General features: G+C 41.8%; 1 protein-coding gene across 1 annotated transcript in view; it reads right to left on the bottom strand.

Annotated features, from left to right (window-relative positions):
- The window catches only part of SPARCL1 (SPARC like 1), a 53460-nt gene extending 50401 nt beyond the window's left edge, over window positions 1-3059 (bottom strand). The window contains exon 1 of the mRNA XM_032633529.1: window positions 2511-3059. The gene's annotated coding sequence lies outside the window, so the exon portion shown is untranslated. The remainder of the gene's footprint in view (window positions 1-2510) is intronic.
- Window positions 3060-23016: the final 19957 nt, after the last annotated feature.

The raw sequence follows: 23016 nt of genomic DNA, 5'->3' as shown, positions 1-23016 counted from the left end.
TTATACAGCAAAATGTGTAAGTACAAGGAAGAAACCCTGAGGGAAATCTTAGAGTAAATTCCCTTTCTACAGAGTTCCATTCGGGACATGTAGGTAGACTAGTGCTTTAATATCAGCTACGATCGATAGATTGATTCAAACGTACCAGACATAGCTGTTTTCCTCGTTTATCACAACAAATCTCTAAGGTAGTAACTAATTTTATGATCCCCATTTTGGCAAATGAGGGCACGGAGGTTCAAAGTGTCATTTGTGCAAAGTCACAGACCCTGGGAAAGCCCAGATATAAACCAGATCTGTAAGTTTCTAGAGCCCATGATCTTATTCACTTTATTACACCATCTCCCTACAATCAGTCAAGACCACACACTCTGTTTCCCACACTTCTGATCATGTTTTTAATTAATTAATTTTACGGTACGCGGGCCTCTCACCGCTGTGGCCTCTCCCGTTGCGGAGCACAGGCTCTGGACGCGCAGGCTCAGCGGCCATGGCTCACAGGCCCAGCCGCTCCACAGCATGTGGGATCTTCCCGGACCGGGGCACGAACCCGTGTCCCCTGCATCGGCAGGTGGACTCTCAACCACTGCGCCACCAGGGAAGCCCTCTGATCATCTTTCGATGCCCAAGATAAAAATCAGGCTAGCCTCAGGTGGTACTACCTGTGCAAGCCCAGCCTTTGGGGGAAGATGCTCTGTGGGCCCTGTTTGAACCAGACCCTGGCCTAATTGGGCATCTCTTGGGTAGCCAGACCTACTGGGGAAGTTCTCCTGGATTTATGGGCCCCCCTTCTCCTTCACTGAAGGGTGTTCCAGAATGATATGTGAGGGAAAAGGGCATCTGAAGTCTGAAAAACAGTCGCTTATGTTCTTGGTGGAAAAAGATTCCCAACACGTTCTGGACCTTGTGCTAAACTTAGCTGAAATAGCAATGCTTGTGTACCGTTACATATCAACTGAATAAAAATAAGAAGCTGTCAAGAGGAAATGAAATGAAGAATGTTTTGGAGTTGTCCAGATATATCACTATTTATTTCATTTCCGTCCTCCCTATTTATTATTTTTACTTAGTTGATAAGTGAAACTGTGCATAAGAGCCTATTGGGGATTAAATACCAAAGGACCTGGAAGGAAACCCCAGTACTCAAATTGCTAAATGGCTGTACAAAAATTCCCTGAAAGAAAAAAGGCAAGATTCATTAATAACGTGTACATATTCTTTTCCAAAATGTGGAAAGCAGCATTGTTTGATTGGATGATAAGCAGATTGAACAGACGGCTGTGCCTTGCTGGATCTTGTTAAAAGAATAGAAATATAAACTTAAATGTTTCCTGAGAGGGGTGTCCTTTTTTTTTTTTTAATATTCATAGTTAATGTACCCATCAACGTTTAGCTGAATAAGCTGTGAATTGAAAAAAACTGGTATCCATGAGAAAGGGGAGAATCAAAAAAAAAAAGGATTTCTGCTGAGTTGGACCAAGTGAACATTTCTATTCAGTGTACTTAGGCCCTGGGCCAGAGGGGAGCTCAGATATAATGCCAAGGTGACATATTTAACCTCTGTGCAGATTAAAGGCAGTTCAAAAGAGATACTCTCTCTGCACTACCTCTTGGTTATAGTATCAACAGCATTGATCTGCAGTTGAAAACATGGTTTCCTCCTGCAGGGTGACCTCTAATACCCAGGAGGAATGAGGGAGCGTGACTTGCATTATTGTTTTATTTTAGAAGATAGAGCCAGAAATGAAGGTACCTTACAATATAGGAGTTATCATAATTTTTTAGCTCTTTGATTCCCCTCCCTCCTTTTTCCCTTGCTAAATTAGACATCGTTAGGAATTAGAAATTTTATGTATATGTGTGTGTGTGTGTGTGTGTGTGTGTGTGTGTGTGTATCCTAAAAAATGATAGAAGGTGACAAGAGACAGTGAGTCAGAAAACTATAAAAGGGAGTCAGGAAAAAATAATCACAATAACTAAAAAATAATCAAAGGAAAATATAGTATTATAGGGATTTTCTTACCTTTTGGAAAAGCAAAATGTTCCATTTCTACATTGCTGTTAGGTACAGACTGGGACAGTGGTGGTGACTGAATAACTTCAGATAATTTAAACATGGAAAACACCCAAATTACTTTGATTTGAAAGTGTTTTTTTTTGTAACAACTACTTTCCTTTTGATTTATTTAATACATTTAGTAAACTATTTCTATAAAACACATTTCAGGATTTCAGACTTCACCAAGATCTGAATGCTAGTCTGGCCAACAACATTTCTACATTTCTAAACATCATTTATTAGTTCTTACTATTTAATGTTGGAGAAGAAAAGGAAACACGAATTCAAGTGTTAAAATTCCCTAGTAAGTAGCTTTTCTGTAAATCATGCAAAAGTGTTCTTTTGTTCTTGTTGTTAAAAAATGGCTTTGTATTAGGCAAAAATATTAGACATCTCTTTATCAGATCATGCAAATCAGGTTAACAAATACAGTAAACTTATTAAAATTTACCTTCAGGTAGGTGGCTGGACCCAGAGCCTTGGCAGAAAATTGAAGCTGAATCCTGTCTTTGCACACAGTCAGGAAATAAGTTTCACAAACGCCCAATACTCTTTGAATCTCTTTCCTCGTTAGCTCTGCTTCTTTGCCCAGAAACCCATTCAGGTCTATCGGAGTTGAAATTCTGCTGCTGTCAACTACTCAGGGTCTGAGGTGACAGACGAATTTGGAGGTTGGCACAGGGACGTATTTCAGACTGTCATCGTTTTTGTTGCAGATTCCTGCAGTTCTCCTGCGGGCTAGCCTCTCACTCCAAGGGCGAGGGCGCGCTCAGCTTTACAGGCAGCGCAGACCTGCAGGGAAAGAGCTCATTCTGCCCGAGAGAACGGGTTAACAGTTCTCCCCTCAAGCTCTTGTTCTCAGAGGCTCGTAACTTGGCCAGACTATAAGCACTTGGCTCCGTGTGCCTTTTTCTTGTCTTTTTCAAACAACTCTAAAAGGTTTTACAAGCGGGATCCCTTTTGGGGGAATTTTTATTTTAAGACTGAAAAGAAACTCCATGCTGTGGTTTCTTCCTAAAGGAAATCGGTGGGGTGGGGCTTAAGGAAGGGGTAAGAATAATTGCAGCAGATGCATTTCTATGTTGCTTCTGCAAAAATTGCTCTCACAAATGTGCCTGAGTTCAGTAACTGTAGGACACTACAGGTACTTCAACCTTGCTTTAAGTGACCTTCAGAAATGTACATATATGTGAAGCGTTCCTCCTTCATAGCGTAGCTCATTCGTAAGCGGGTTCAGGAATGTTAAAGTTCATAGACTATTCTTCCCCCTACACAGCTCCCTACCACAACCTTCTGTATGATGATTGGTCTGGAAGAAGGAGTTTTGCCATGAAATAGACTTGGCCTTCTGGTTATTTGTGTATGTATCTAACCTCTTCCACGGCTACGTCTGCATTTATTACGTCAGACACTGGCTAACGGTTTTTTAGTGCATCCATTTCAGTTGACCCTCACAAGTCTACATGAAGTGAGTATTACACCCATTTGATGATAGTGTGGTTTAGTGGGAAAGTCTCCATGTTTGAGGGCACACAGCTTGCGTTTGCATCTTGGTTCCTAACCGGATATGACCTGGGACAAGTTAGGTAATGTCTCTAAGCTTCAGAATTCTTATCTATAAGACATGGATACAAATAAGGGGATGAGATGAGTATCTACCTCAGGTGGCTGTCCTGTGTTTTAAGTAGGTAAACACCTCCTGCCACCCTGCAGACACTCACATGTTAGTGATTATGATTTGCATGAGGAAACCAGAGCTTGGTGAACCTGAGTGATTTTTCCAGCGTCTCTGGCTCGTAGGTGGTGGCTGACTGCTGCGCCTGTGTTACTCAACTTCTAGGCTGTAACACCTCCTTCTGAGGGAGCCGTGAGCCCCTTGAGGGTGGGGACGTGCCCCCTCTGTACTCTCTATGTGCCTAGCACAGTGCTTTACATACTGTAACTGCTCCATTAACCTTAGATAAATGGTTAAAATTTAATTTAACTTAGATTTTTCTACATTTATGCCAAAGTCAGGCCAAAAGCAAAACGACATTAACAAAAATAAAGAAAAAACCCCACCTCTAGCTCTAGGCAAATATGCCCTCAGTCAGTTGTCCTTAAGCACTTTAGAAACATTTGCCCTATTTATTTTTCAGAACACCACAAGAGAAAGGTAACAAGAATTATCTCAGTTTTGCAGTTGGGGAAATTTGGGAACGGAGGAAACCGGGCAATTTGCCTAGGAACCGAAAACAAGTCACAGTGCAGCTGGGATCATCTCAACATCTCTAGAATCAGGATTACTTGTTCCAAGCCGCCGCCTTCCCAGGCACACGATGAAATGACATGGTGTCCTTTGGCCTCAGACAATGGGATGTTTTTCCTTAGCCCAGGTCTAGGGTGTGATCAGTCCCCTCAGAGAAGGATCAAAGGAGTGGGCTGTGTTCGACTCTGACGGCCCTCTGCTTCCGTGCACACGGTCTGAGAAGTGTGGGAGACACAGGCACCATTTCTCCAGTGGCTCCCGAGGGCCACAGGTGTGGTGGGACTATTGCTGGATATGTAGGACAAGCATTTCTGATGATTTTGCCTGGGCTTGGCTAAAGGCGGTTTTCTCTGGAACTCAAAATGCTAACTTCTTCTAACAACATTCCCCGTTTACTTGACACAGCTTCGTGAGATTGGCTTCAGGGGACTACAGCAATTCAATGAAAATGTAGAGAAAGTTTTAGCTAGAGGGCTATGGGGAAACGATTTGACCAACCAAAGTATTTTCTCTAATACTAAAATTGATATTTTATGTCTTTGCAAAATGATCATAAAATTTCTTTCAGAAATCTATGCTAACAAAAAAAATAACTTGGTTAGAGCAATCTGGATTTATCTCTCAAATGTGAATATGTACTTTGAGAGTTCCTTTGTAGGTGGCAAAGCTTGAGAATTTTGACTCTCAGTTATACAGGATGTTTGCTCTAGGTCTTATTAATCTATAACGTGGTTAAAAGGATCCACTGTATTTCTTGTAACTAGATAATAGAGAAAAGTGTGTGTGTGTGTGTGTGTGTGTGTGTGTGTGTGTGTGTGTGTGTGTTTTAGTAAAGGGACCTTGAATCCACAATGTCTTTTAAGTATGACTTTATTTTGGGAATGTTTATGGGCAGATATCCAAACTTTTATTGTTTCTGAAGCTGTCATTTCTAAAATCGTTTACAGCTCATGAAGCTGAGGACAATAAACCTACACCAATACCCACTTAACAGATGGAGCTGTGGAATAGATTTAGAAACTTATCCGATATCTAAATGTGATGAGAGAACTCTGATAAAAAAAAAGATTGTTACATTCCTGCATATGAACTGACCCAGATAACATCAGCTTTGGTCAGAAGGGTCTAACAAAAGTCAGTATCAAAGCTGAAGTGTGTTTTCAACATTTTAAGGCTCGGATTTCCTTTGAGAGTCTGATGAAAGCTGTGGGCAAGCTCCTAAAGTTCATCCATGAACTGCCCTCCACGGCCCTACCCCAGGGGTTCCATAGGTAAGAACCTCTGATTCAGGTGCAGGACCAGCGAACACATTCATCAGTCCTTAAGCATCAAATGAGCCTTTCTGTTATACATAGCACAAATCTCTGGGTGATAGGAGAGAAATATCATAGCTCCTGCCTATAAGGAGTCTAAGAGACAAGAATATACTCATTGTCAAAAGGGGGCACGATTCCCTTGGAGTAGTCGTCGATGAAAAATTAATCAGTTGATTTCAGAAAGAAGTGGAAAATTTTATTCGAGCCAAATTTTTTTTTTTTTTTTAAACATCTTTATTGGGGTATAATTGCTTTACAATGGTGTGTTAGTTTCTGCTTTATAACAAAGTGAATCAGCTATACATATACATATGTTCCCATATGTCTTCCCTCTTGCGTCTCCCTCCCTCCCACTCTCCCCATCCCACCCCTCCAGGCTGTCACAAAGCACCGAGCTAATATCCCTGTGCCTTGCGGCTGCTTCTCCCCAGCTATCTACCTTACTACGTTTGTTAGTGTGTATATGTCCATGACTCTCTCTCGCCCTGTCAAAACTCACCCTTCCCCCTCCCCATATCCTCAAGTCCGTTCTCCAGTAGGTCTGCGTCTTTATTCCTGTCTTACCCCTAGGTTCTTCATGACATTTTTTTTTCCTTAAATTCCATATATATGTGTTAGCATACGGTATTTGTCTTTTTCTTTCTGACTTACTTCACTCTGTATGACAGACTCTAGGTCTATCCATCTCATTACAAATAGCTCAATTTCATTTCTTTTTAAGGCTGAGTAATATTCCATTGTGTATATGTGCCACATCTTCTTTATCCATTCATCCGATGATGGGCGCTTAGGTTGTTTCCATCTCCGGGCTATTGTAAATAGAGCTGCAATGAACATTTTGGTACATGACTCTTTTTGAATTTTGGTTTTCTCAGGGTATATGCCCAGTAGTGGGATTGCTGGGTCATATGGTAATTCTATTTGTAGTTTTTTAAGGAACCTCCATACTGTTCTCCATAGTGGCTGAACCAATTCACATTCCCACCAGCAGTGCAAGAGTGTCCCCTTTTCTCCACACCCTCTCCAGCATTTATTGTTTATAGATTTTTTGATGATGGCCATTCTGACTGGTGTGAGATGATATCTCATTGTAGTTTTGATTTGCATTTCTCTAATGATTAATGATGTTGAGCATTCTTTCATGTGATTGTTGGCATTCTGTATATCTTCTTTGGAGAAATGTCTATTTAGGTCTTCTGCCCATTTTTGGATTGGGTTGTTTGTTTTTTTGTTATTGAGCTGCATGAGCTGCTTGTAAATTTTGGAGATTAATCCTTTGTCAGTTGCTTCATTTGCAAATGTTTTCTCCCATTCTGAGGGTTGTCTTTTGGTCTTGGTTATGGTTTCCTTTGCTGTGCAAAAGCTTTTAAGTTTCATTAGGTCCCATTTGTTTATTTTTGTTTTTATTTCCATTACTCTAGGAGGTGGGTCAGAAAGGATCTTGCTGTGATTTATGTCATAGAGTGTTCTTCCTATGTTTTCTTCTAAGAGTTTGATAGTTTCTGGCCTTACATTTAGGTCTTTAATCCATTTTGAGCTTATTTTTGTGTATGGTGTTAGGGAGTGATCTAATCTCATACTTTTACATGTACCTGTCCAGTTTTCCCAGCACCATTTACTGAAGAGGCTGTCCTTTCTCCACTGTACATTCCTGCCTCCTTTATCAAAGATAAGGTGTCCATATGTGCGTGGGTTTATCTCTGGGCTTTCTATCCTGTTCCACTGATCTATCTTTCTGTTTTTGTGTCAGTACCATACTGTCTTGATTACTGTTGCTTTGTAATATAGTCTGAAGTCAGGGAGCCTGATTCCTCCAGCTCCTTTTTTCGTTCTCAAGATTGCTTTGGCTATTCGGGGTCTTTTGTGTTTCCATACAAATTGCGAAATTTTTTGTTCTAGTTCTGTGAAAAATGCCAGTGGTAGTTTGTTAGGGATTGCATTGAATCTGTAGATTGCTTTGGGTAGTAGAGTCATTTTCACAATGTTGATTCTTCCCATCCAAGAACATGGTATATCTCTCCATCTATTTGTATCATCTTTAATTTCTTTCATCAGTGTCTTATAATTTTCTGCATACAGGTCTTTCGTCTCCTTAGGTAGGTTTATTCTATTCGAGCCAAATTTGAGGATTATATCCCAGGAAGAGCATCTCAGAAAGCTCTGAGAACTGTTCCACCCATTAGACTTTAAGATACAGTTTTATATAAGTTTTTTTGAGACAGAGGGCTGCACATCAAATGATGTATTTTTTTAACATCTTTATTGGAGTATAATTGCTTTACAATGGTGTGTTAGTTTCTGCTTTATAACAAAGTGAATCAGCTATACGTATACATATATCCCCATATCTCCTCCCTCTTGCGTCTCCCTCCCACTCTCCCTATCCCACCCCTCTAGGTGGTCACAAAGCACCGAGCTGATCTCCCTGTGCTATGCGGCTGCTTCCCACTAGCTATCTATTTTACGTTTGGTAGTGTATATATGTCCATGCCACTCTCTCACTTCGTCCCAGCTTACCCGTCCCCCTCCCCGTGTCCTCAGGTCCATTCTCTAGGTCTACATCTTTATTCCTGTCTTGCCCCTAGGTTCTTCAGAACCATCTTCTTTTTTTTTAGATTCCATATATATGTGTTAGCATACGGTATTTGCTTTTCTCTTTCTGACTTACTTCACTCTGTATGACAGACTCTAGGTCCATCCACCTCACTACAAATAACTCAATTTCGTTTCTTTTTATGGCTGAGTAATATTCCATTGTATATATGTGCCACATCTTCTTTATCCATTCATCTGCCGATGGACACCTAGGTTGCTTCCATGTCCTGGCTATTGTAAATAGAGCTGCAATGAACATTGTGGTACATGACCCTTTTTGAATTATGGCTTTCTCAGGGCATATACCTAGTAGTGGGATTGCTGGGTCATATGGTAGTTCTATTTTTAGTTTCTTAAGGAACCTCTATACTGTTCTGCATAATGGCTGTATCAATTTACATACCCACCAACAGTGCAAGAGGTTTCCCTTTTCTCCACACCCTCTCCAGCATTTACTGTTTGTAGATTTTTTGATGATGGCCATTCTGACCGGTGTGAGGTGATACCTCATTGTAGTTTTGATTTGCATTTCTCTCATGATTAGTGATGTTGAGCATCCTTTCATGTGTTTGTTGGCAGTCTGTATATCTTCTTTGGAGAAATGTCTATTTAGGTGTTCTGCCCATTTTTGGATTGGGTTGTTTGTTTTTCTGATGTTGAGCTGCACGAGCTGCTTGTAAATTTTGGAGATTAACGCTTTGTCAGAAATGATGTATTATTGACAGTTTACATGATCCAGATCTAAGGGTCATCGTGGTAGGTCATGTGACCCTGTACAAGATCAAAAAGCTTTATGATTTTTTTAAGGGGTTGTCTTGTTGGTGCCGGGAGAATGCTGCTCTTAATGGTTGAGCAGGTGTTCCTGCCGATGGGGAGGTCTGATTGATGCGTAATGCAGATACACAATGCACAGTGAGGGGAGAGGGGAGGCCAAAGAGCAGAGAAGAACTTTTATGTTTAAATTTTTCTTGTCTTGCCATAAAATATGAATTTTATTTCACATAGTGGAGAGCCCAATTTAGGAAGTGAGTATGGCTGAAGGGAAGCTGCAGTGACAACGGAGTGTTGACAATTCTCTTGGCCAGGACCTGGCCTGTAGGACCTTTTGCCTTGCTTACGCCATGTGGTAGTTTTCTAGGGCTACCATGACAAAGTACCACAGACTGGGTGGTTTGCATAACAGAAACTAATTTTCTCCCAGTTCTGCAGGCTAGAAGTCCAAGACCAAGGTGCTGTCTGGGTTGGTTTCTCCTGAGCCTTTTCTCCTTAGCTGGAGATGGCTGTCTTTTCACTGTCTTCATCTGGCCTTTTTTCCTGCACTCATGTACTCTTGGTGTCTCTCTCTCTTCTTATAAGGACACTAGACCTTATAAGGACATTAGTGCCCCACCCTTATGACCTTGTTCAACCTTAGTTACCTCTTTAAAGGCTCTATCTCCAGATCTAGTTACACTGGGTGTTAGGGCGTCAACATATGAATTTTGGAGAGACACAGTTCAGTCTGTAACGCCCCATATATCTTTCAGACTTTGACATTTAATTCTCTGTGGCTTTACTTCTGGGAACCATATTCATTTCTCAATCCTGGCTTAGTTACTGACCTCTTTCTATGCAATTTTCCCTATTCCCCTGCACTACCATCATATCTCAGCACAGAATCATTTCAGATCTCTCAACTCTGTCTTGATTATCAACCCACAGGGTCAATTTCTGACTATGGATTCTTGCAGGAGTTTACTCTAGCCACCCCCCCACCCCCCACCCAAGCCCAGCACATCTATGGACTTAGTCAAACCCTCTATTAGGTCTTAAGCAGAGGCTTTAATACGTCATTAATACGTACAAGTTGCAAATATGCATAATATTTTGCTAAATATGTGGCGAATGTGATTACCTGCCATCTGTCTCGTTATAACTTTAAAAGCAAAAAAATAAAAATAAAAGGAGGAAGATTGGTTAGGGCTAGGTTAATTTTGTATGTCAGGCTAAGCAGTTTGACTTTTCTTCATTAGGTAAGAGGGACCTCTGGGAGGTTAGAAAGAGTAGGAAGGAAATAACATAAAATGCATCTATCAGGATAGATTATGCTACAATAACAAAGAGCCCCAAACGATCAGAGGCTTACAGCAAAGGTTTGTTTTTCATTCATGCTCCATGTTTATTGTAGCCTACTGCAATTCTGCTCTACCTTATCTTCACTCCAGGATCCAGGCTGACAAACACGTTCCCTTGGCAGAAGAAAAAGAAATACGGTAAACTATGCTCAGTTCTTAAAGCTTCTGCCTGGATGTGATGCACATCACTTCTGCCCACATTTCATTGACCACAGCAGGTCATGTGGCCACAACTAAGTTCGACAGCGGGGGGCAGTATAGTCCTCCTATAGAGAAAAGAAACCACAGGCAGGAGAACCAGAAAATAGATTTTAATTGGAAGGGAAGGATAGGACAGACTGTGGGGGAAAAAAATGTATTAGGAAAAAGGAAGAGAAGAAAATAAAAGGGGCAGAAGCAAAGTTTAAAAAAAAATGTGGAGAATAAAAAAAATAAGAGGGCAGAAGAGAGAAGAAGTAGGGTAAAAATAAGAGGTAGTTTCCTAGGGCTGTCATAACAAATTACCACAGACTGGGGGCTTAAAACAACAGAACTTTGTTTTCTCAACGTTCTGGAGGATGAAAGTCTGAAATCAAGGTGTAAGTAGGCACAAGTTGCCAAGGAAGGCACAGATCCTCTCTTGCCTCTTCGTAGCTTCTGGTGGCTCCCAGAATTTCTTGGCATTCCTTGCTTTGCATCAGCATCATATGAAACCCTGCATCCATCTTCACGTGGCCTTCTTCCCCTGTGCCTCCCCTGAATCTCTGTGTCCTCTCCTCTTCTTGTAAGGACACCAGTTATTGAATTTAGGGTCTGCCTAAGCCAGTATGATCTCACCTTAACCTGGTTATATCTGCAAAGGCTCTATTTTCAAACAAGGCACATTCACAGGTGCCAGGGATGGAGACTTGAACATATCTCTTGAGGGGACACAATTCAACTCACTGCAGTCTACTGTCCACCTCCCTTGCCCCAGATTCATGATTCTCCGACGTGCAAAATACATTCGCTTCGTCCTAACATTCTTAATCCATTTCAAATGTCTTAACCCATTCCAGCATCAACTCGAAGTCCCAAATCTCCTGTGTCATCAACTCAGAAAGTTCCAAATCTCGTCCTCTAAATAATCTAAATCAGGCACAGGTGAGACTCCAGGTATGCTCGATCCTGGGGCAAGCGTCCTGTCCATCTGTGAACCTATGAAACTAAAAAGCAAGTTATCTACTTCCAAAATACAATGGAGGGACAGGCATAGGATAGACACTTCCATTCTGAAAGGGAGAAAATGGAGGGAATAAAGGGCTCCTTTGTTCTAAGCAAGTTCAAAACTCACTAGGGTAAGTTCTATAAGGTTTCAAGTCATGAGAATAATCCTCTGTGTGGCAGTACTCTTCCTTCTGGCCAACAGAGGTTCGACCCTTTTGGTCTGTGGAGGTCCCACCAGCCTTTGGAGCTGTATTACTTTGGTAGGGCTACCATAAAATACCACGGATTGGGTGGCTTAAGCACAGGAATCAATTTTCTCACAGTTCTGGAGGCTGAAGGTCTGAAATCAAGGTGTTTGCAGAGTTGGTTTCTTCTGAGGTCTCTCTTCTTGGCTTGCAGACGACTGTCCTCTCCATTTATCTCACAGGATCTCCCCTCTGTGTGTGTTTGTGTCCTAATCTCTTCTTAAAAAGACAGCAGTCATATTGGGTTAGGGCCCATCCGTATGACCTTATTTTACCTTAATTACTTTAAAGGCCCTGTCTCCAAATACAGTCACATTCTGAGATACTAGGGGTTAGGACTTTAACATGTGAATAACATGTGAATTTTGGGGGGACACAATTCACCTCATAATGGGAGTCCTTTTTCCTTTTCCTTCAAGGATAACACCTGTTTATAACCATGTAGAATTTTGGAAGTCTGACAGCCTTCCTTCCATTCTGTCTCTCTCTCTCTCTCTTTCAGCCCAGGGGGGAAGTATTTCTGCTTCAATAACATTCTCAAAAATTTTGTTGGTCTCCTGTGAACCCTGTGGGGGTTCATGCCATCAGACAAGAGCTTTCCTGGATAAATTCATCTTGATTCCTGGCTTCTACTGAGAAAGTTGATTGGATCCATAGATCACATTCACATGCCTAATCTCTGTAGCAAAAGGTTGCCTAGCTATAGGCATGCTTGATCTTCTTTCCAGGGAATGCTTTGTGGTCTTTTGCTATCTGGAGGCTATTTTCAAAATCAAGTCCTGGTCCTTTTTGGCTTGATAGTTTCTTCCTCCATTTATAGCTTTCCTCTCACATTTTACTATAATCAGCAAGGGGAAACCAGGTGTACTGTCCATACTTTGGAGATTTCCTTAGCTCAATATCTAAGCTCATCACTTACAAGCTCTCCTTTCCAACCCAACAGCAAAAGATAATTCAGCCAAGTTCCTGCCCCTTTAACCAAGGGTTGTTTTTTACCCTGGTCTCCAGTATCATATTCATTTCCTCCTGAGACCTGACCAGAATCACCTTTAATATTTATATTTCTACCACCATTTTGTTCGTGATAATACATGTATTCTCTAAGATGATAGATTTCTCTACAGTTCTCCTTACTTCTTTCTAAGCCCTGACCAGAATCTCCCTTAATGTCCATATTTCTACCAACAATCTCTTCAAGACAATCTAGACTTTTTTCTTTTTTTGGCCGCACAGCTTGCAGGATCCTAGTTCCCCGACCGGAGATCGAACCCATCCCCCCCTTAGTGGAAGCGCCAAGTCTTAACCACCAGACTGCCAGGGAAGTCCCTAGACTTTTTCTATTATGTGCCTCAAAATCCTTCCAACCACTGCTCAACATCCAATTCCAAAGCCACATCCACATTTTTAGGAATTTGGTATAGAATTTGGTATAGTTTTGGTCTCAGAACCAAAACTTCTATTAGTTTCCAACAGTTGCCATAACAAATTACCAAAAATTGGATGGCTTAAAAAAACCAGGAATTTATTTTCTTAAAGTTCTGGAGGCTAAAAGTCTGAAATCAGCAGGCACAGGCTCTTTAAGGAGGCTCTAGGGAAAAATTCTTCCTTCCCTCTTCCTAGCTTCTGGTGGCCTCCAACAATCTTTGGCATTCCTTGGTTTGTAGCTGTACCGTTCCAATCTCTACCTCTATCTTCACGTGGCTTTCTTCCCCTGTGTGTCTCCTCTGAGTCTCTGTGTGTTTTATTTTCTTACAAGGACACCAGTCACTGGATCTAAGGCCCATCCTAATCCAGTATGACATCATCTTAACTTAATTACATCTGCGAAGACCTTATTTCCAAATAAGGTCTCATTCACAGCTGTCAGGGGCTGAGGCTTGAATATATCTTTTTGAGGGACACAATTCAACCCACTACAAGGTGGATTGCAGATTTGACTCTCAACTTCTGGTTGACCAAAGGAATGAGGAAAAGATGATTAGTGGTATAATTCAAAATGTAAAAAATTTCATAAAAAACATATAAGACACTTTGTAGAGCAGCAAATGGTACCCTTATAGCCTACTTGCAATGTCACATTTCTTTTGGCTTAAGATGTTCTTATAACATCTTAAGGTGAATAGGTAGTGGGAAAATGTTAAAGTCCAGTTAAGTAAGAGAAATTCTGTGAGACAGTAACAAACAATCTGTGATAGTTTGGCTTTTATTCTTCAGTTTTGATGGTGGCAAAGCTCCAAAACAATGTAATTCCTATTTGCAATTAAATTCTGACGTCTATTCTGTGAGTTCAGCTGGCACCCAGTTTTATTCACAACTGAATACATTTGGGTATGTCTGAAGGATGAGTGGGATGGGTCCTCTAGGAAGAACTAAGGACTTCTTGGGAAAGACTCATTCTAAGGGAACAGAAAGCCAGGCAGATAAAATGAGCTGCCAAAAATATATAGCAAGTGGAGTGGCGGAATCGTTGATTTCCCTTAGATTTGACCCTAAGCCAGTCCTCAATGGACTCAAGAGTACTCTGAAAAGAGGGGGACACAAGGTTTAAAGGGAACAAGCTATTGAATCAAATCTCTTGAAAAACCAGGGCATAAGCAGCCCTGCTTTCATACCCACGTGACTCAGTGTAATGCAAGGTGTAGCAGGATTTGGTGTATGGATGACTCCAGAGCACACAGAGGTACTTTGGCATCTCAGGGTCCTCAGCCACAGGCAACAGTGCACAGTTTAGACCCTGGGGGTGATGGCAATAGTGATGTTGACCAGCAGTGACAGTGTTTGGCAGAGGCAGAGTGCCTGGTGAGGTTGGTGGCATTAGCCAGTAATAGTGGTGCCCAGTAGAGGTAGTTGTGTCTGGCAAACAAAGTGGAACTCAACAGGAGGGCGCAGTGGTTGGTGAGAGGTAGTCCAGTCGTGGACCTCAGAGCAGGACTGACCTCATGTAGCTTCCGAAGCAGTGGGTAACTCCAGAGGAGCCATGGCAAGAGATTACAAAATTGGAGATGTGATCATTGAAAATCTAGGAACACATGAGAAGTCTTTGAGGACGTCAGGAAAATAATGATTGGGTATAACTTTGAGGTGGAGGGCTGAGTTTAAAGAGTAAAGTTGAAAGTGAAAGAAGTAAAGCTACAGTGGCCTGAGGAAGGAAACAGGAGCATTTAATACATAATTTTTTATTCTGTAATTGCTTAAGGTTATTCTCAGCTTAAAATCTACAGCTGTTTTTAATGCAGCCTAGTTCACGATATTTTTGTACCTGTGTGTGAGCAGATTTTCATTTAGTAGTTAAGCGTCTGTCTCCTTTTTCTGTGTTCCTGAAGTCCTTCATCACAATAGAAAGAAATCTTTTCTCTTATTTTTTGTCCTCTGAGAAGCTTTAATCACCACTGAAAGATTCCAAAAGAACCTAGTCTGATGGTATTTGACTATGAACATGGATTATTAAATCCATTACTAAGATGCAAGTCACATGTCTGAGTCCCAGTCCAAAAAGTTCCCTGTAGATACATATAGCCAACGATTTGATTCAGAATTGGTAAATTCTAAATTTAAGGACATCAGGAGTTGAAATTCAATGCCTACCATTTTCTTCAACCTTCCATCTTTTGTGCCCATCTTCCTATCAGATGCCAGATTATCAAAGGACATCGGAAAGCCCTGATAGGATATTGCTAATCACTTATATGATTGAATATTACCAGAAACAAATTCTACTACCTCTCAATATGATTTACACCAGTCAAGCCCTCAGTGGAGGGAGTGCATATTCAAAATCCTTCTTCTCCCTGGATGAAGTATAGTAGAGAATTGATGAATCTGACGGACCTGAATTCAAGTCCCAGCTCTGATGCTTCCTAGCTGAATGACCTTGAGCAAGTTGCTTAACCTTTCTGTGTTTTCAAGTCCTCTTCTGTCAAATGAGGATGCTAATAATACCTCATTGGGTAATTTTGAGGAAGAAATGATGTTTGCATAATGCTTTGTCCAATGCAAACATCATCTCTTCCTCAATTTATAATAATAATAAAGATCATGGTGATGGTGAAGGCCACCCATAAGGAAGCTGGATGTTGCTGGATAGTGTCACGGAGCCTTCTGTAATAGAAATTAGAACGCCTCCTCTTTTCACACAAACTGCTAATAAACCCTGTGAGGGATGCAGACGTTCAGGCAGAGGGATGAAACACATCCTTTTAGTTAAGCTCTGCAAACACAGCAGCTGCTCGCATCAATCCCTGGAGTCTTATGTCGTCGTTTTTTCTCAGAGAGAGCCCTCACTTAGTTTGGGGGAATCCGGGTTGGCTGTGCAGATAACATATGGCAATGTGAGCTATGTAGCTGCTCTCATTCTGACCTCACCTCGGGATATACACACAGCCCAATCTATCAAATTGCTCAGTGTTTGGATCTCGTCCAGTGCATATTTCTGTGCATTTGACTTGCAGGATGTCTCTTGTTGACCAAGAAGTTTATACTGGGGCCTTCTCACGGATGAGATCATTTTGTTGTTATTAGCCAAAAGCCAGCCTCCTCTAAATCTGTCTGATGTTTTCTTGGCCGTAGTGTTAAGTTCCCAGAGCAAGATGCTTTAGACTAAGAAGCACTGTTTGTGTAATGATGCAATCCTGTTCTGGAAATGTGTTCCAGTGGTTGTTTTCTTCTTGGTTTTGAGCAAGGGCATTTGTATTTTTGTCAGTATTTCAGTTGTGAAAGAGCATTGGGTTTGCTATAGAGGTTTCACATGGGCTGGTTGCACACATGAGTGCTGGCAGCCCTACAACTGAGGCTCCATCTCTAGCAAATGGTAAGAGAGCCTGATGGGGACTGATTGGAGTCTCACTGCCATTAACTGGCTGGCAACTCAAATGGAGACACAAAGGATAATTTGAACAATGCCTGTTCTCTCTAATCTAGTATTTCTCAAATTTTTCTTTTCATTATCACTCTCCTAAGGGCCCTTTGGACAATTTTTTTCCTGAGCGCTCCCTGCTCCCAACTCATGAAATTGTGACAATGGATATACTGTATATTCATTTATGTACTATATCTATAGCTGTGTTTTTTTTTTAACATCTTTATTGGGGTATAATTGCTTTACAATGGTGTGTTAGTTTCCGCTTTATGACAAAGTGAATCAGTTATACATATACATATGTTCCCATGTATAGCTGTGTTTTATATATAAAAATATTAGGATTTTTTGCCTCTCCCAAGAATCAGTTTTGCCCCCTTGACTAAAGAGCCTCACCAATTGACTTCAGCATACCTCATGCTTAAAAAGATACAATTTACTGTGGTGTAATCAATTGGCTATTATAATTCATGGTTGGAGAAACTGAGTCATTTACGTTTTCCTGTTGAACAGCATTCATTTCTCTAAAAACTCTTGTAAAGGAAGAAGGCAGAAACACTTTCTGAAAATATTATAGTTATTTTCTGAGAAAATGTAGTTACATTTTTCATAATTATAAATTTTTTCCATTTTGTTAGCTCTCCTCAGGTTGTATGTTAATAGTTAGTTGAGATTCAGCAAAAACAGCAGGACAGGTATCTCTAGCAAATACTCTCTTCTTCATTCCTATGATCACATTCCTCATGGAATGGCCTGGTCACGTCACAGCTGACTCTTTTCTCCCTCTGGACTCACATTTGCAAATGTGATTGCCCCAAGGGCCAGGGAGGTCACGTGAATTAATAAGGAAGGTCAGGAGTAAGAAAGCCACACACCCAGGACAACTTGGGAACTGGAAAGTATGGTCCATCTAAAGGGGGCAGCAGCTGCTGCGCTTTTGCATCCTTATTGCCATGGGGAAATGACCGTCCCGTGTTGCCAGACCATTTTGTCCTTTTAAAGAGAAGCCAGAAATCTGAAACTTTATTTGATCTTTAAATGTTGACCAACACTCCTTAGGCCAGATAAAACAAGTCTATGAGCTGGACTGAGCCACTGAACAGTAATTTTTTTTTTTTTTTTTTTTTTTTTGCGTTACGCGGGCCTCTCAATGTTGTGGCCTCTCCCGCTGCGGAGCACAGGCTCCGGACGCGCAGGCCCAGCGGCCATGGCCCACGGGCCCAGCCGCTCCGCGGCATGTGGGATCTTCCCGGACCGGGGCACGAACCCGTGTCCCCTGCATCGGCAGGCGGACTCTCAACCACTGCGCCACCAGGGAAGCCCCTGAACAGTAATTTTTGACCTTGGTTCCAGGTATTCAATACTTGTTCCCTCCCCAATTCGATCCACCTTGAACCATATTAAAAAGAAAATTCATCCTTTCAAAGTGTAACTCACATCATGTCACTGTCCCGCTTAGAAGCTTTCAATAGCCTCTCACTGCCTTCCAAGTCTCTTCTAAACACATGAGCCAGGCATGGAAAGCCGTCTGCCACAGTATGTACTATCTTCCATTCACTTCACTGAATGTCATCTCTGTTCCTTGCTCTGTAATTTTCTGCCTCTATCCTTTTGCGTAGGTGGCTTCCTCTACCTGAAACCTTCATGCTTAAATCCTACCAATCTTTCAAGGCCCAGATAGATCCTTCCTTTCCAAGAAGCCTTCTCTGCTACCTCTGATGAGAAGTTATTCTTTCTCTGAACTTCAATAGCATATTTTTAAAAAATATTTATTTATTTTCCTTATTATTCTTTTTCTGGCTGCATTGGGTCTTAGTTGCGGCACACGGGATCTTTGTTGGGGCATGCGGGATCTTTTTGTTACGGCGCACTGTCTGCTTGGGTTTTTCTCTAGTTGCGGTGCGCTGGCTTCTCTCTAGTTGTGGCGTGCTGGCTCCAGAGCGTGTGGGCTCTGTAGTTTGCGGCATGCGGGCTCTCTCATTGAGGTGCGAGAGCTCAGTAGTTGTGGAGCGTGGGTTTAGTTGCCCCGCAACATGCAGGATCTTATTTCCCCGACCAGGGATTAAACCCGCGTCCCCTGCACTGAAAGGCAGATTCTTTACCCATGGACCACCAGGGAAGTCCCAATAGCATATTTTTTAAAAGAATTTTTAATTGTGGTAAAATACACATAGGGTAAAATTTACCATCTTAACCATGTTCAAGTGTCCAGTGATATTAAATACATTCATCCTGATGTGTAACTATTGCCACCATCCATCTCTATCACTCTCCACCATGTAAAATTAAAATTCTATACCCATTCAACAATAACCCCCCCATTCCCTCTCATCCCTCAAAGTCCTGGAACTACCATTCTGCTTCTGTCAGTACAATTTTGACTACTCTAAGTACCTCATATGAGTGGAAATGCACAGTGTTTGTATTCTTCTTGTGACTGCCTTATTTCACTTACCATAAAGCCCTCAAGGTTCATCCATGTCACAGCACATGTCAGAATTTCCTTCCTTTTTAAGGCTGGATAATATTCTGTTGTATGTATATTCTACATTTTGCTTATCTATGCATCTGTCAGTGGACACTTGTGTTGTTTCTATTCAATACACTTTTGTCATTGCTTATTTTTGCTGCTATGAACACGGGTATACAACTATCTCTTTGAGTCCCTGCTTTCAATTATTTTGGTAATATACCAGGAAGTGGAATTGCTGGATGATATGGTAATTCTATTTTAAGTTTTTGGACGAATGGAATGATCATACTGTTTTCCACAGTTGCTCTACCACTTTACATTCTCAACAATAGGACGCAAGGATTCCGGTTTCCCCACATCATTGCAAACACTTGTTGTTTTCTTTTTGCCATCAGCCGTCCTAATGGGTGTGAAGTGAATAGCATACTTTTTTTTTTTTTTTTCTCCACGCGGGCGTCTCACTGTTGTGGCCTCTCCCGTTGCGGAGCACAGGATCCGGACGCGCAGGCTCAGCGGCCATGGCTCACGGGCCCAGCCGCTCCGCGGCACGTGGGATCTTCCCGGAGCGGGGCACGAACCCGCGTCCCTTGCATCGGCAGGCGGACTCTCAACCACTGCGCCACCAGGGAAGCCCCTATTTTTGATAAAGTGCTTAGAACACCTGATGCAGAGTAAGTGCTCTGTCCATATTTGTCCTGCACTAGAATGTGTTGGTTCAGAAGAAGCAGCACATTACCGTCGCCTACACTCCCCACCTCTGGCTTTGCCCTGTGTCCGAGGGCACTAGCATATTAATTTAAAGTTTCACTTGGAGTGTATTGCTTTTTTATCATGTAATATAGTTATGTGTATACAGGTCCCCTTCTCCCTTACCTGGTAGTATTTTAAGGCAGGGATTATTTTTTATATAACCTTGATTCCCGATGAGGCAAGTACTCAATAAACATCTGTAGTATGAGCATTTGTAACTCTACTGATTGCTTCATCCACCAGATCATTCCTTCCCACACTCCTCCCAAATTCCACATCTACTGATGTGCTACTTGAGGGGGACTAAATTGAGGTAAGGCAAATATAATTAAGGAAGGGTAATGTGTAAGGAATGACCAGACCTCTAATGTATTTGCAGCAAACTCTCCACCAGCTTTAGCTCAAATGTTGAGCTTTTTTTTTTTTTTTTAATTTTTTGTTTATTTTTGGCTACTTTGGGGCTTTGTTGCTGTGCACGGGCTTTCTCTAGTTGTGGCAAGTGGGGGCTATTCTTCATTGCGATGCGTGGGCTTCTCATTGCGGTGGCTTCTCTTGTTGCGGAACAGAGGCTCTAGGCAAGCAGGCTCAGTAGTTGTGGCTCACGGGCTCTAGAGCGCAGGCTCAGTAGTTGTGGCGCACGGGCTTAGTTGCTCCGCGGCACGTGGGATCTTCCTGGACCAGGGATTGAACCCGTGTCCCCTGTATTGGCAGGCGGATCCACTGCGCCACTAGGGAAACCCCACATGTTGAGCTTTTAAAACATTTTAAAACACTGATTACTAAAAAGTTAATACAAAGTCTATTGACCGTTGTTTTAAGATGCTGTTAAACATCCTGCCAATTAAAAAAAAAAAATTGGTCTGACGTTCTAGAATGACTGAAGAAGGAGTGATTCCAAGGTTACCTAAAGGAATTTGATTTCTCACTTGCCTTACTGAGCTCCTGTAGTATACTTGAAAGCCAGTAAACTGGAAAGTGGCCACAAGAGGGGAGTATGAACCATGGTCATCTTTCACAAATGAATGGAACTCATGAATCATTCTCCGGCTGGGCTCATGCTCCATTCTGAACAACAGTCAACTGAATAACCATACCCCTTCCAGGTGATTGCCAAAGAATGAGTGTGGGTTTGCCCTTCATATTTTCACATAGAATATAACCTTGAACTCTCAGCTGTCCGATCATACCTTAATCCTAACTGGAAGAAATATTTAAGGGAGGAGGGCCTGAAGGACAGACCATCCCTCTCCCTCAATTTCACTAATGTGATTTTACCTTTGCATTAAACCAGAACCCTGAGGAGACTGTACTCATGGATCACCTTGTTCTTCCCCTTTAAGAATTATTTATATTGAATTGGGATTTGGCGTGTTGTCATAGGCCTGTACTGAGGGATGCTTTAAGAGGCAGCTCTTTAAAATGAATTATTATATCAACATAAAGATATTATCTACAAATTCACACAATGTTCTGTTTATGAGAATCTACGGGAGAAAATTTGCTCAGAACACAGGAAAAGCTGTGCTTTGCTTGGAAAACCTGTTTGCTCTTCCTCGTTAACTTTGTAAATGTTTTAAAGCAGCACGCTTCTCTCTTTCCTTTGACGGCTGGGAGGCTTCTTTTAGTCAACAAATATTTATGAAGTGCCCGTTCTAGGCCAGGCACTGCTGGCTACGTTGGGGAGCACAAGTAGAGGATTTCTGTCCTCCTGAAGCCTCCAGTTTAGTGGACGATACAGATATTCATTAATTACTCAGGTGAATGTGTAAACTGCAAACTGAAAAGTGCTATGAAGGAAAGGAAGCTTCATAGCAGGAGACACATAACAGGGGGACTGGACTTAATTTGAAAAAGTGCCCTTTGGACCCAAGAATGAGTAGGAGTGACCTGAGTAGCAGGGATGGGGCACTGGCATTCCTGACCAGAAGGGGGCAGCACCGTACATTCTGGCAGCTGGAAGAGGAATTCCAGGAGAGCTGAAGTGTAGGTACAGGTGGGGAAGGGATGGGGCAAGGCTTGAGAGGACACTGAGGTTTGGGCAGCTTTACCCAGGCTTTTGTTTCACCCTCTATCTCTTGTCTACGTTATTCTTTCAAAATAAACATGTTTTTGTGGAACAAGATGGGGAATAGATTAAAAGTTATTATTCCAATACTTGCACTGCATTACAAGCTGCCTCCATCAGACATTACGTGAAAAATGATTTCACACGTATTATCACCTCCACCAAGCCTTGCTCATGTACGTGGGGTCTCACTCACAGACACAGGTATACAGGTCCACTCTGGGTGAGCCCGTGGACTTGAGAACACAGACTGGCTTTGCTCTGGTGGCATTCGGAGGCTCACGTGATTCCTCCTTTGCAGCACATCAGGATCAAGAATTAGAGAGTTCTTCCTAGAAGATAGGTTTATATACAATTTAGAAATAATAGTCCTGTCTTCTGGTTCTGTAAATTATTACTATCAGTGGCCTGTTACAGACACACAGGAATAAACAGGCCAAGTGAATAAGAAGGCAGTATTTTATAATTCCTTTTTGATTATAATCCTTCATTATGACAGCCGTGCTGAGGATTAGAACGCATTGGTAAAACATTCCTAGAGGGAAACCTCTGTGGTTTGGTGTTCTTGTCTTCTTCTCTCACCCCTGTTCTCAGGATTGAGTTGAAATAAGGCCTTAATGGGAAGAAAACAAAGCATGTATAAAAGCTACTTACCTTTCCTAGGTCAGGAAAGACCTGTTCCTGAGCCCTTACTTATTGTAGTAAAACACGTTTCATTTAACAGAGGGGGGAACCAGGGAAGAAAGAGGAAAAAAGAATTGGAGATACAAGCTGAGAGTGGTTACAAATAGAGTAACTCACTCATTCTGTCTTAACCAGACTGAGCTCCTTCCCGAGCTTTAAACACACCAGACACATTGCTGCCACAGGACTTTGGCACTGGCTGCTCCCTCTGCCTGGAATGCCCTTCCTCTATATGATCAGATGTCTGACTTTTTCACCTCCTTCTAGTTTTTCATTGAATGTTACCTTCTCAGTGAGGCTCACCTTGATCATCCTGTTTAAAATTGATGGCTCCCTTGAACTCCGATTCCTTTTACCCTATTTCAGGGGTCGACAAACTATGACCCCCTGTTTTTATCAATAAAGTTTTATTGGAACACACCAGATT

This window comes from Phocoena sinus, chromosome 5, assembly GCF_008692025.1.
Source record: "Phocoena sinus isolate mPhoSin1 chromosome 5, mPhoSin1.pri, whole genome shotgun sequence".
Classification (NCBI taxonomy): Eukaryota; Metazoa; Chordata; class Mammalia; order Artiodactyla; family Phocoenidae; genus Phocoena; species Phocoena sinus.
Note: the sequence above shows the minus strand (reverse complement) of the source record. Positions and strands in the feature narration are given on the sequence as shown.